We start from the raw sequence: 12,491 nt of genomic DNA on the forward strand, positions 1-12,491 counted from the left end.
CCCGTTTATTAAACAGGTTGGGTTCGGGTTGGGGGTATGCCAACCCGCCAACCCGGCTGACCCGTTTAATAAACGGGTTAGGCGGGTGGGTCAACCCGCCAACCCGATCCGTCAACCCGACCTGCCAACCTGACCCGCGAACCTAAAAACCCGTTTACCCGACCCAACCCATTTATTAAATGGGTTGGCGGGTCGTGTCGGGTTACCCGTTTATTAAACGGGTCGGGTTCGTGTTTGCCACAGCCGACCCGTTTAATAAATGGGTCGGGTTCGGGTTGAGGTATGCTGACCCGCCAACCCGCCCCGATTGCCACCCCTAACTATCATGTTTCATTTAGTAGGTTTTCATTTACCAAAAATCTAAAATATTTTGTAATGCTACTGCCACGCTAGAAATCATGGAGCACCTTTTATATATATATATATATACACACACGTGGACTGATGAACAAAATGCAATCAAGGAATGGTTCATTTCCCAGCCCACTCAGCGAAAAAAATAAACGCAATCAAACTAAGTTAAAAACTGGATCTGCTGACAAATTAAATTTCCATTGAACCCAACCCAGAGCTATGAATCATGAATTGTAAACAAAAACGGTACAAATTCTCCATCCCCACTATCACTTATACAGATTTTGTCCATAATTATACATTGAATCGACCGAAAAGTTTTTTTTTTATTCAGCAAATGCTATCGAATATGATCATATCAATGAAGTGGTAATCTAGATTAACAAAATTAGTCAAGGTGCCCTTTTGAAAGCTGGAAAAATCCTAAGCTCTCTTCTGTTCTAACCTGATATTCTAATTGAATAAACCTAACTAAAAAGCAGCCATATCCTTAATCAGCAGAACCAAATCAACAACGTAAACTCCAGTCTGAACATGCCCTACACGTCCACGCTTCCGCATATTTTTGTTTCACCCATCGTAGCATCAGAAGGATCGGCTATCCACGGACATGTTTCAGAGCATAGCTACATAATCAAAATTGGTTACCTGATGAGCAAATGTCTTTTTTTTTATATATATTTACACGGAGAAACTACTCTCAAGATCAGAGAGCTAGCTGCGCTGGCTTCTGGTTCTGCCCTGATCATTTAAGAGATCTCTCGTATCCAGATTCAGTTTTCCCTGCACACAACTTGGCCATAGTTCCAGATTGCCATTGCATTCTTCAAGTCTTATCCCTTGTTAGGAATTGCCTTATTATCACATATGGGTTTCATCTCCTATGGTTTCCTACCATCGTGCGTCGCGAGAGCTGTGCGCCCAGCCCACGTAGCTGCGCACCGCGGTAGTTGTGCATGCACGTGGCGTTCTTCCGGCTCCTCGCATGCGTGTGGGGGGCTTTTAAGCAGAACGGCTGGAAGTTCAGGAAGAACGACGAGTTCAGTGAGGGTTGAAAAAAAAAAGAGTTAAGTGGGACTGAACGGGGGAGTTCAGATGGAGGTTCTTGGCGGACCAGGGTGTTCCAGGATAAGAACGTTGATGGAACAGGAAGTTGTTCCAGAGAAAGTTGAGGCAAGACTTCGTTTCAGGTCTCGGGAAGCCATGAAAATCATGTAAGGCTCCAGGGTCCAAATCCACTGTGTGGTGAGCGTGAGTGCTAGTGTGGGAGCGTTATGAAAAATTTACCCCCTGACACTACCCAGTAAATATATGCTGCAGTTTCTGTAACGGATGCCCCCATGTTCCAAGAGGGTGGTGCGTAGCTACAATGCATGTTCTGGGTCTCCACTGACCGCGTGACGCTTAGTGGGGTGTAGGGGAGCCGCACACCACCATACATCAGCCTGAAGAATGTACGACTCCCCCGTACACCCCACTGAGCGCCATGCGGTGCTCAACGGGGACCCAGGAATACGCACTCATGCACTGTAGCTACAGTGCATGTTCCTCATGAACATATAACCTGCCCGCCCATGTTCCCTGTTCCAACTTTTTTTCTTACCAACTTAAGGCAAAAAGTTAGTCCTCTCTCTCTGGGCCCCTCTTCCGGTGATTCTGGCAACTCAGGGGTGCAGGCGGCTGTCTCGGGGGTGCAGGCGGCATGCTCTAGGGTGCCTGCGATTTATCAGTTTGTATATCTTCGTCGAAGCTCGGTTGCGTGCTCTGGGGTGCCTTTTTTGACTTTTCTTTCGCCTTTTTTGACTTTCGAGGAGATGGTAAGGCCAGAGGGCAGGCAAGCAGGCTCTCCTCGATCCATATAACGAGATCTCACATCTCCTTGTTTTGGTGGTCGTGTTGGCCACTCGGTTATCACGCCGTTCGACGATCGGTGGCTGGTGTGGGCCCCTTTACTGACGTTGCGAGGTCCTCTAGGGCGAGCGGGGACTCTCTTCGTCCGCTGTCTTCATCTTGCTCTCCCTCGGGGGCGTTGGGGTACAGGCTACCTCGGCTCCTTGGCGGTGTATGTGCCCCTGTGTTGGCTGGGGGCTTTTTGCAACCTCAGGGTGAGAGACTGTTGTCATCATCATTATTTGTAGTATCATCCTTTCTGGGCTCGTTGCTCGAAGGCGGGCGGGCTATCAGGTGAATTGGCGAGTGTGACGAGGCATCTGTGCCTCAGTCAGGTAGATACTTGCGGTCATGGGAATCTGGTCGGTCTGAGTCTCAGGTTATGTTGCTGCGGAACTTTTTGCTGGATCCATTCTTCGAGGTTGATGAGGATCGGGGACTGTCAGGGGTAGCCTGGGCGACTAAGGGTTCTCTCAGCCCCTATGCAGTTGCAACATCTTCAAATTCGTTTGCTATGTCCTATGGGGAGTCTGGTATTGGGCCTTTCTTTCGAAAGAGGTCTCACTTTTCGGAGGACTCAGTTCTTGCTCGGGCCCACAGGTCGCCTAGTATCGGAGTCTCGATCCAAAAACGTTTTTTCTGCAGGCTAGTTGATGGCCTTTCAACCTTGGTTTCGTCTATCTCAAACAATTGCATCGTCTGCCCGCTTCGCCTGGTCTCCATCAGTTGGGTTAGTGCCCCTCTGTTAGCTGTGTATTGCAGGGCTCCGCCTACATTGAACAACACCTCTTTTATCTGGGAGGGTGACTTCGAAGGCATGGGGGATTCCCCAAACTCGGTCTATCCGTCGCTTGCGGGTTCGTCATCTATGAGTGATAATCTTTCATCCATTATGGGTTTGTCTGTGGACGATGCAGCTCGGCGTCTCGAACTCACGCTTACCCAAACCCAGTTACTCAGCATCGATTTTGTTATGCGTGAGTCCCTGGCTGCGATCGCAGATCGTTTACCGACCTTGGTCGTTGATGAGAGGTGTTTCACGAACGTCAGCGCCCTATCTCCTTCGGTCGGGGGGTTATCTCAACCTGAGTGTGGTGGTCTCCCAATAAGGAGATGTCGTCGGCCCTCGCTTTCTCCATCCGGTGAGTCTGGGGTCTCTCCTAGGCGATCTGTGAGGATCTGCACTCCTCGGGGATTTTTGGACTTTCAGTTATGAAGATCTTGTGTTGGAATATTCGGGGACTGAATTGCCCCCTCCAAAAGTCTTTTCCTGGCGAGTTGGATCCGTTAAGAAAAGCCTGATCTGATTGCACTTTGTAAAATGAAGATGACAGATATTCCGAGCTCCATCGTCTCCGAAATCTGGCGTGGTGCAGATTTCTTCTTCAAGCCTGCGATTCAATATGCGGGAGGCATCCTCATCCTCGGGAAGCATTCTCTAGCCTTACAACAGGTGGATGAAGGTACGTTTTTCATATCCATTACTCTTCCACTTCCTTTAAACGCAAATCCAGCTGTGGTCACTATGGTGTATGGTCCCCATCGTCAAAGCCGGCGGGAGGAGTTTTGGTTGGATTTGAATAGGGTCATTGCTTCATTTGGGGACCATCATATTATCATGGGAGATTTCAACTGCCTTCTGTCTCCTATTGACTCAAGTATTTCGGTGCCCTACTCGGCTTCAATGAGGATTTTCCAAAACTTTATTCAGATGAACCGGTTGTACCACGTTCCCCATGTAGGCGAAGCTTTCTCGTGGACCAATCGACGATCTAGACCATGCTTTCGTCTGCTAGACAGGGTGCTTATTTCGTCAGATCTGCTGAGTTCTATTAATGACATTTCATGTTACCTACTTCCACCATCTGTCTCGGACCATAGTCAGATTGTTATCTGATGGGGACAAGGCTTCACCGGCAACAAATCCTTTAGATTGGAGCAATGGTGGCTTAAGGAGGCGGGTTTCGAGTCATTAGTCCAACAATCTTGGAGTAGACCTTGCTATGCGGTCCGGGCGGCTACTAGATGCATGGTTAAGCTTTTTCGCCTATCCCGCGATATCAAATCTTGGCTTATCTTCAATAAAATAAGCAAATTCTAAAATATGGAGGATTGGGAGCGTGAGCTGTCTTCTATAAATCAGTCTCTTTTGGATACGACCTATATGAATGCATCAGATATTGAAATCCTCAATGCTAGATCGGCCGAACTGACTCTTCTAGTGCAATCTTGGCGTCTAAAGGATGAGATTCGTTGGAAGCAGCGGTCAAGGGTGACTTGGCTTAAAGCGGGTGACGGGAATACAAGGTTCTTTCATTCTTTAGTGTCGCACAGGCATCGAAGACATGTGATTCACTCTATGTATATCAACGGTGTCTCCTTTTCGGGCGATCAGGTAATCAATGTTGTCACCAACTATTTCTCTAACCTGTATTCCTGCAACCAAGCTGCAGGTGGCAATATGGGTACGACTTTATTTTTGTCCTTGGATCGAGCGCTCTCCAACTCGATTCAGGGGTTATTCACCGAAGAAGAAATCGTCTCGGCGGTGCAGGAATCGTCTGGGTGGAAAGCTCCAGCTTTTGATGGGTATCCAGTGGATTTCTTTCGCATATTCTGGCAATGTGTTAAGAGTGACATTCTTAGTGTCTTCGCTGAGTTTCATCGCAATGGCAGATTGCTGGTTCATGCTCAGCTAGCAATTGTGTCACTTATTTCTAAGGAGGAAGCCGCATCGGATATCTCGCGGTTTTGACCTATATTAGTGTTAGGGAACTTATATCGCATTATTGCCAAGGTCTTGGCTAATAGGATGCGGTCAGTCGCTCCTAGGATTTTTTCGGAGGCTCATTTTGCCTTCATTCCTAACAGAAGGCTTCAACATTCCTTCAACATGCCTCAAGTATTCCGGTGCTCATTTTGCTCTCTGAAGATCAGCGAAGGGTCTTCTTCACTCTTAAGCTTGACTTTCATAAAGCCTATGACTCGGTTCATTGGTCGTTCATCTTCAACATGTTGGCGAACCTGGGCTTCGGTAGACGTTTCTCTAGCTGGGTGCATGAGCTGGTTATCAATGCCCAGTCACAGATTCAGATCAATGGGGTCAAGGGAAATCAGTTCAAACTTGGTCGTGGTCTTCGGCAAGGATGTCCTCTGTCTCTGTTACTCTTTAACATCGTCTCTGAAGGCATTGTGGTTTTGGTTAAGAGGGCAGTGGAGGATGGTCTAATTGAGTCTCTCGGTATACATGAGTGCCGTAGTCAGATCCTGACCTTCGCTGATGACATAATTATCTTCGGAAGGGCGTCCATCCAACAAATGTTAAGATTCAAGCTTGTCCTTCTTTTTTTCCTATCGATGTCAGGGTTATCCATCAACTACGATAAGTGTTGTCTATCCATGGTCAATGCTCCTCCGTCAATGCTGGACATGGGCCAACGGATATTCGGGTGCTCGGTATCGGAAAACTTCTTTTCTTACCTGGGTCTGCCGCTTCAAATCAGTCGTGTAAGAACGGCAGCCTGGAGCGCTACTATTCAAAGGGTTCAGAACAAAATATCGAGCTGGCAAGCTTCTTACCTTTCTATCGCGGGTAGACTGACTCTCATCAAGCACGTTCTTTCTGCTATGCCAGAATTTTTTATGTTTATGTTCCTGATGCTTATGGGGGTTAGTAAGAAGCTAACTCAGGTAGTGGCGAACTTTCTGTTGTCGGGGCGAGGTACCAACAACAAATGCCATCTCATAGGGTGGGACACACTTCGACTTCCCCTATGTAGGAGGGGTTGGGAATCAAGGATCCAAGGCTGAGGAGTATGATTCTCGTAGTGAAGCAGAGCTGGCTTGCCCACCAACCTGGGTCCCCGTGTGCAAGCATGCTTCTGGCTAAATATGGAGGTGTGAAATCCTTGGTGGGGGCTACTAGCGTGCGTCAGCGAACAATGTCAAAGCTTCGTCGATCATGGATCCAAGCTTGGTCTGCGGTTATGTTACATAATGGTAATGTTGACTCGCTGTCTCAGTTCGTTGGACGCATCTTTGCTCCGAACGGATCTTTCCGCTCAAAAGAAGGCTACCTCGCTCTCCTTCCGTCTGGGGTGGACCGGTTTCCGATGAGCCTGCTCTGGGGCAAGGGTCCGACTCCGAGATCATGTTTCCTGGCTTGGCTAATCTTACACGATCGGGTGCAGACTGACAATTTCCTCAAATCCATCGGATTTCATCAGCCGAGTAAATGTGTGTTGTGCGAGGCGGCCGAAGAATCTACATTTCACCTTTTTTGGGAGTGCTTTGTCTTTCAAAACAATTTCAAGGTGACTTGGAATAAGCCGGGGGTCAGCGTGCGCCAGGAATCGTTCGCCAACGATTTGTTGTGGGGTCCTAAGCAAGTTCGTCATTGCAACTATTGGCGGATTATTTGGCGAACCTGGCTTCTCTCGTCATGGTGGGTTGTATGGATGACTCGCAACAACGCTATCTTTCGGCATATTCTGGCAGTGTTCAACAAAATGGTGAACCTTATTTTGGTGGACGTGTATGTCATTCTTCGCATCAACATCCCTGATCTTCAACACAATCTGCCCACAAGGACCACTCATGATCCAGGGTGATGCTCGCCGACAAACTGGAGTTGTTTCGTGTTTTTCTATTATCTTTTTTCATTTCTCTTTCTTCTTTTTTCCTTCGTTTTGGGGCTCCTTGGCATGTCTTGGGCCTGGTGGTTTATCTGGTAGGTTCAATGTTGGTTGAACCTGTTTCATAATGTTGATGGTTATAGTTCGTCTCTCTCTCTCTCTCTCTCATCTATAGTTGCTTCACAGTAAGACATCACCGGATCACTATGGTAAAGGCCGGGTGAGGATGCTACAAAAGAGCCTGAGCAGGGAGGAAAGAGGAGGGAAATTGATTTCTTTGGGCTTCCTTTTCTACTGGGTTAATTTTTCTTTTAGCTCTTCTTTTTCTTTCTTTCTTTCTTTCTTCCCGTTGTTTCTATAGTTCTTTTTTTTGTGTAACATTTTTTGCAAGGAACAGAGGCGCTTGATTATTTATTTATTTATATTCTTTTTTTCTGGGTTTGGTTTCTTATGATGTGCTACCCAATGTTTTGGGAAGCAGATCAGGTCATGCTGAAAATGAGCGTTTTTGCTCATGCGAGCATCTTGGCCGTCTGTTTGCATTTTGGATGAATGCCACGTGGTTTTGTTGACTTTTGAGCTTTTTAAAATGCAAATCGGATGACTACGATGTCAGCATGAGCAAAAACGCTCATTTTCAGCATGACCTGATCTGCTTCCAATGTTTTGATGTGATTTCACTCCGTAGTCTTTGGTTTGTGGATTTCTTTAAGTAGTGTGTGATCAGTATTTTGTGTACGTGAGTTTTTTTTTTTTTATATATGCATAATCTTGAGCCGGGTTTGTTATTTCATTTGTCGGATTTTTTTGGGTACTTTTAATTTCTTTCTTTTTTTTGGCTTAATCGACACGAAGCCTCATCCTCCATCTTGTTTTCTCTGTTATTGGGTGACACTTTTTTATGCGTTGGATTGTTGTCAGTGCAATAGGGAGTGATCCAATCTGGGAAATTGGTTTGAACTGTGGAAGCATTTGAATATTGGCGAGATGGGTTTATCGATCTTTTGCTGTCAAAGAAATTGTCTTTTTTTTACCTCCTTGGGTTCTTGTGGCCATTACTCATCTTCTAAAATTGCATTGGTACATTCTCTTACAGTAACAAGATTATTGATGGAAATTGCTATCAAATTTTCAGGTGAATTGTTAACAAATGTACACATGTAAATGGTTATCAATATCCAGTGTTCTTGAGAATCAAGTTATCAAATGTACACATGTGAATGGTTATCAATAACCATTCTTATCCGGAATCAAGATAACAGAGGGCTAGTCGGTTAGCCTTGCTATATCGATAATATCATTATCAATATAGCAAGGATATGGTTCGACCTTATCAACAATCAAAGATAGCGTCAAATGTACTGAAGGTTAGTTGTAAGTTTTTTGTTTTTTTTAAGTTGTGTGTAATATAAGTATGTACAACACGTTGCTTATCAAGAGAGTTCAATAAAAATAATAATATTTTTCTTGATACTTCGGCATGATGGATAACAGAATTAAAAGCACATCAAGCTAAAATCCTAAAGAAATGGAGAGCCCATTTTTCCTCCACCACTCAGACAATCTTATCACAACCATTGATGACAATTAGACCAGATGGTGTCGTGCCATGACTATAGCACTATCTGCAAAAAACAAGTTTGGATTTGTAGATGGATCCATCGCAAAGCCGATTTCTCTCACAAAATCTGTTGCCGTCTGAGAACGATGCAACAACATGGTGCTATCATGGTTACTCAACTCGTTGCATATAGATCTATTCTCAAGTGTTATTTATGCTGAAACCGCTAATAAAGTATAGGCCAAACTTCGTGAGCAATTCTTTCAATCGAATGCTCCACACATATATTAAAGTCAACAATAAATTATAAATCTCAAGCATATGCAAACCTCTGTGGCAGCCTACTACATAAAGATGAAGGGTCTGTGGGACGAGCTGTCCACATATATAACCAATCCGTTATGTACATGCGGAACCGCGAAGGTCATTCATGAACAACAAAACCAGAAAAGATATATAATTTCTAATGGGATTGAATGAGAGCTATAGTACCATAAGGAGCGAATTGCTTTTGATGACACCATTGCCGAACATATCTAAAGCCTTCGCACTACTTGTTCAAGAAGAGAGGCAACGTGATCTTAGGGTTACGGCTAATCAACAACTAGTGGCGACAATCACAAATAGATCCAATGCAGAGATCAACACAGATCCAAATAAAAATCGGCAAAATCGTGTTTCTTCAAAATGCGACCATTACAAAAAACTCAGAAAGGCCAAATGCTTTCACCTCCACAGTTTTCTGAATCGACCAGGTACACCATCCAATGCTCGTCAATGGAGTCAGGGCAGCACCAATCCTGTGACTTCTAAAGGCAACAAGTTAATGTCAGTTCAAAGCCCCTAGCGAATTACCCAAGAACAACTTGACCAAATATTAACTGCAATAAATTTAGGCAATCCCAAACCAGCACCTACGGTCAACCTAACAGGTAATCTCGATGCCCCTTTTGTTTGTTTCACATCACCCAAAAATTGAATTATAGACATGGGCACGACATACTATATTATTAGTTCCTTGTCAAATCTAATACTTTCAAAGCCCATCATTTTTCCTCTTATTGGATTTCCAAATGTCTCAAAATCCAAATTCTGTGAGCAAATTGATCCAAGATATGAAATGTGACATTTTCTTTTATCATAACCATTGTGTTTTTCAGAATCATCTCTCGAAAAAGAAGATTGAAGTGGGTAAGCGGCATGGTGGACTTTATATTTTTGACATCGGTGATAATTTTTCCTTTAATAGTTCATCCTTTGATTCCAACATCTGGAACTTAAGATTTGAACATCTTTCAAATAATAGATTGCAAACTCTTATAAATGATAATAAAGTACATAGTTGTGTTCCTCACAATCATTGTGATATATGCCATATGGCCACACAAACTCGTTCTTCTTTTTTCAACAGGTCAATTTTCTCGTCAAAACCTTTTCAATTAATCCATTGCGACATATGGGGGAGATATCAAACCACCTCGTTATCCGGAGTATAATATTTTTTGACCATAATGGATGACTATTTGAGAACCACAATGGGTCCACCTTATGTTGCATAAATCAAAAGCCATAGTCCAAATCAAAAATTTCTTTTTACTTGTTAAAAATCAATTCAACAACAATATTTTGAGTCTTAGGTTTGGCAATGAAACAGAATTTTTCTCAAATGACATGCAAAAATTTTTAAAGGAAAAGGGCATTGAACACCATATTTGCCTTGCGACCCCCCAACAAAATGGTGTGGTCGAGCGCAAGCACAAAGATCTTCTCAATGTTGTGAGAGCCTTGAGATTTCAAGCCTCTTTACCTATTAAGTTTTTGGGAATATGCGTTTTAACAGCTGCATATATCATTATTTGCATTCCCTCCAAACCGTTAATGGGAAAAACTCCTTACAAGTTACTTCATGAAAATAATCATGTTTATGATCATTTTCGTATTTTTGGATGTTTGTATTATACCCACAACATACATCACTCTTATAAATTTGATAATCATGCATGCAAATGAGTTTTCATAGGATATCTATATGGTCAAGTCGGTTATCGTGTATATGATCTTGAAACAAAAAATGTTTTTGTTAGTCAAGATGTAAAGTTTTATGAAAACATGTTTCCCTTTCAAGATCATAACAACCCGGATAAAGAAGAAATGCGTATCCTATCCATCTCCATATTCGAGCCTCAACCATATGAGACTCAAGAACCAAATGATATCCAAGTCAATGAGATTCTTAATCCCAATTATCTTGATTCAAATTATGAATCTCCCAATCATAAAGCCATTAAACCAACTCAAGTTCATCTCCGAAGATCCGAAAGAACCCATCAACCACCACCGCATCTCAAAGACTACAGTCGTTACACGGTTGCCCCCATACTCTAATTGACCAACACGAGTGAAGAGGTCCACAACATGGATCATGACTTATGATCATTTTTCCAAAGGACACTGTGTCTTTTTAAGTGCCATTTCCCAGCACTAAGAACCCAAAAGCTTTTACCATGTCATGAAGTTTCAGCATTGACACGGTGCTATGACCTCAGAGATTAAGGCATTGGAGGAGAATAACACTTGGTCGATTGTGGATCTACCCATGGACAAACACCCCACTAGTTGCAAATGGGTGTATAAAATTAAACACCACTCTGATAGCTCTATTGAAATGTATAAAGCTTGACTTGTGTCCAAGGGCTGCACCTAAATTGAAGGATTGGATTATAATGAGACCTTTGCTCCTATGACTAACTTGGTAACAGTGCGATGCTTGATAGCTATTGCAACAATAAAAAAATTGGCATCTCTATCAATAGACGTTAACAATACTTTTCTCCACGGAGATCTTGATGAAGAGGTGTATATGGACTTGCCACCAGGCTTTTCTCTTTAAAGGGAGCATAAAGTTTGCAAGTTGTACAAATCATTGTACATACTCAAACAATCCTCTAAAAACTAGTTTGCCAAATTCTCACATTATCTACTTAAAGAAGGATTCGTCCAATCTAAAGTCGATTATTCATTCTTTTCAAAGGCTACTAATGCGGCTCACATTTTTGTTCTAGTTTATGTAGATGATATAATCATTGCAGGAGATGATATTATATACATTGAGCAGCTTAAATCTCACATCAATCAACAATTTTGATTAAAGGACCTTAGACGACTAAATATTTTCTCGGCATTGAAGTTGCAAGATCTAAAAATGATATTTTCTTATCTCAATGAAAATATGCTTTTGATATCCTGCAGGACATGGGTTACCTTGGAGCCAAGGCAAGTCAATTTTTCATGGAACCACATACCAAACTCAACAATGAAGATGGAAATTTGTTGAAAGAACTAGGGTTGTATAGGCGCCTAGTGGGACGGTTATCATACATTACCATAACTCGACCTGACATCGTTTTTGCGATCAATATTCTAAGTCAGTTCAGTAGTCAACCGCAACAACTTCATATGGATGCTGTCATGCGGGTCCTTCAATATATCAAGGGTCAGGACAAAAAATTCTAATGTCATCCACTAACAAGATTCAAGTAGTTGGTTATTATGATTCAGATTAAGCCTCATGCCCAATGACTCGTAGATCCACATCAGGTTATTGCATCATGATTAGAGACAAGCATTATGATTAAAGACAAATCTGTGTTTTGGAAGACTAAAAAGCAGTCTACTGTATCACGATCATCGATTGAAGCCGAATATCATCTAAATCCGTAGTGATTGTGCTCTACACCAAACTTAGCCATATCCAAATACTGAACTACCCACATTCCATGGTTCTTTTTGTGCATGCAGGCAAAGTTCACTGTTTTTTTTTTTTTGGCTACCAAATGGAATATTTTTTACTTTTTATTTTTATTTGTTTGAACTCCTGCCCTCGCGTTTTCCAACCGTTTCATCAGGCCAAATCAAACAATTTTTTCTTTTTAAGATACTAGCATTTGGTGTTTTTGCTGAAAATTAGTGAAGCTCTGGTTTTTAACAAAAGTATTTACGTGTAGTGCTTAATGTTTTTTTTCCACATAGAAAGCTTGGGTTAGGCAGACCCG

This window comes from Nuphar pumila, chromosome 13 (assembly GCF_984573655.1).
Source record: "Nuphar pumila chromosome 13, dmNupPumi1.hap1.1, whole genome shotgun sequence".
NCBI lineage: Eukaryota > Viridiplantae > Streptophyta > Magnoliopsida > Nymphaeales > Nymphaeaceae > Nuphar > Nuphar pumila.